The sequence below is a fragment of the Macrotis lagotis genome, chromosome 1 (assembly GCF_037893015.1).
Source record: "Macrotis lagotis isolate mMagLag1 chromosome 1, bilby.v1.9.chrom.fasta, whole genome shotgun sequence".
Lineage (NCBI taxonomy): Eukaryota > Metazoa > Chordata > Mammalia > Peramelemorphia > Peramelidae > Macrotis > Macrotis lagotis.
Window position 1 is genome coordinate 532309231 of NC_133658.1, and position 2715 is coordinate 532311945.

General features: G+C 36.3%; 1 pseudogene; it reads left to right on the plus strand.

The window, feature by feature from the left end:
• The first annotated feature begins 234 nt into the window (after window positions 1–234).
• Window positions 235–1194, plus strand: LOC141505203 (ubiquitin carboxyl-terminal hydrolase 46 pseudogene; annotated as a pseudogene).
• The last annotated feature ends 1521 nt before the right edge of the window (window positions 1195–2715 follow it).

Sequence of the window (2715 nt, forward strand, 5' to 3'; positions counted from 1 at the left end):
ATAGTCACACCTAAACAAGTAGAATATTGTCAAATGCTCATGTTGAGCTAACATAATGAAAATAACAGTTTCCAATCAATGAACACTACTTTGGATTGGTCAAATTTTGGAACACATGCTACTGTACCTCTGTGCTGCAAGCCTTGTACTTCTGTTGACTGTTTTGAGAAAATGTACTGGCATACAAGGCCCAGCAGAAAAAGAAGGAAAATCTGCTGATCTGTTTGACAGACCTTTTTCACAGTATTGCTACTCAGAAGAAAAAAGTTGGTGTGATTCCACCAAAGAAGTTCATTTCAAGGTTAAGAAAGGAGAATGATCTCTTTGACAACTACATGCAGCAGGGTGCCCATGAGTTTTTAAATTATTTGCTAAACACTATTTCAGACATCCTGAACGAGGAGAAAAAAGCAGGAAAAACAAAATGGGAAGTTAAAAATGGCAACATGAATGAACTTGTGGAAAACAATAAACCAGAGCTCACCTGGGTACATGAAATCTTTCAGGAAACACTGACCGAGGAAACCCATTGCTTGAACTGTGAAACTGTTAGTAGCAGAGATGAAGATTTTCTTGATCTTTCTGTTGACGTGGAACAGAACACCTCCATCACACACAATCTAAGAGACTTAAGTGAACAGAAATACTACTGTGAAACTTGCTGCAGTAAACAGGAGGCCCAGAAAGGGATGAGAGTAAAAAAACTTACAATTATCCTGGCATTACATCTTAAGAGGTTCAAATATATGGAACAAATCCACAGATATACCAAGCTCTCCTACCATGGTATTCATGCTGGAACCATGTCTGTTCAATACATCTAGAGATGCAGTGAAATTGGACCACATGTATGACTTGGTGGCTGTAGTAGTCCACTGTGGCAGTGGACCTAATCAGGGGCATTATATTAACATTGTTAAGAGTCATGACTTCTGGCTTTTATTAGATGACGACATTGTAGAGAAAATAGATGTTCAAGCTATTGAAGAATTCTATGGCCTGACATCAGATATATCAAAAAGTTCAGAATCTGACTATATATTTTATTCTATCAATCAAAAGAATAACTTGAAGAACTGCAGAACTACTTTAAGTGGGAGCTATGGAATAGAGACCACAATGACCTGGCTTCTCCACAGATCAATCTTCTTCCTTCTTAATGGCCCCCCAGTGACATACCCTGAGCCTAAATAGTCTAACTGAGTTAGGCTGCTGCCCTCTTCTTTCCCCTCCACCCTAATGCTGACCATTTTGATATGCAGCACTTTTGCTTTTATTTCAGTTAGAGGTAGAATTAAATGTTATCCAATTGTAGTCAGATTTACATGAATAACATTTACAGAGTTTTAGGATTGAGTACACACTTTCCCATCTGCTGCCTCCCAGTGAACTTGAGTAATGTTTTTTTTTAACATGCCCATGTTCTCTTTTGGGCCTTTTTCTCAACTTTGTAAATGGCTTCAAGGGTCAACTTACAATGAATTCCTCGTAATTGTGTAACTCAGAGAGTTTGTTGCTCTCTATTTTTAACTCATAAACCAATTTTTCTGTAGGCTTAAGGAACTGGATAGATTTTATGTCCTTCAAGGATGAAACTATAACTTTAAGTTGAAAAACTATTAGAAGTAACCTCAATACTAAAAATAGTCTCAAATTAAAGAAGTGGGGTATGGAGTTTATGAAGATGACAAAATTAATGTTAACTCCTTGAGCACTAGAATCAAGCATTAAAGTTCAAGGTTCTAAAAAGTTATGGCATTAAAGGTAGGTGAAAGAAAGATGACAGAACAGTATAAAGTTTCTTGACAATGATAAGGTCATTTTCTTAACAATATACTTAATGAAGTTTCAGCTTCACCAAAATTTTTTCTTATCAAATCCTCTTGGTAGTGTCTGGCCCTACTGTTTTTTTCAGGGTAACTTTTCAGCTGATCCTGTGATGCTTCCTGCAGTAGTGGGAATTAAAACACCTGGCCCCACTCCCCCAAGTCATTTATTCCCTGCATCACCTTTATGTCATGGAACTAAACAGGTAATCACAATTTTACAACTATCCAATTACATTATATGACAGTAATTTTTATTTTTTGGTTAGTTTACTGAGGTCCTGGCAAGTGTCAGGACTCATAAAGAGCTATTCCCTAGGAGGGAATTCTGGAAATATCCAAGTAGGAATGAGAAAAAGTCAAGGAAAGTGTAAGTAGGGTTAGGAGAAGAGAGAAAACAAAGTGGTGGACATTTTTGTGGTTTCAATTAGTCCCTAGGCTGTTAGACAAGACAGATTTCTAAGAAAGAACCCCATCTCACACATATTCTCTTTTACTTATTTTCATAGTTTTATTATGTATATTTATTAGAACATTTGACAATTCAGTACTTTTCATTAAAAGGGTCGACTGCCTTTCTGTAAAAAAAAGTACATGTACATATGGATGAATAAATAACCAAAAAAAACAAAAAATAATTTTTTTAAAAAGCGATCCTGTTTGCAATAGTAAATGGAAATCATGCTGATGAACATAAATTTGGTCCTCTTCCAACTGAGAAAAAAATCCAAAACTAGCTACTGGAAGAAGAAACCCTACTGAAAATGCCACACAAAAGAAGGGCATGAGAGACAAAGTCAGAAAAATGGACTGATTTAGAAAGGGAATTGAAGGTATGGAGGGAAGAGCAAAAGGCTATTGGAATTACTGTGCCTACAAAGATGGTTAA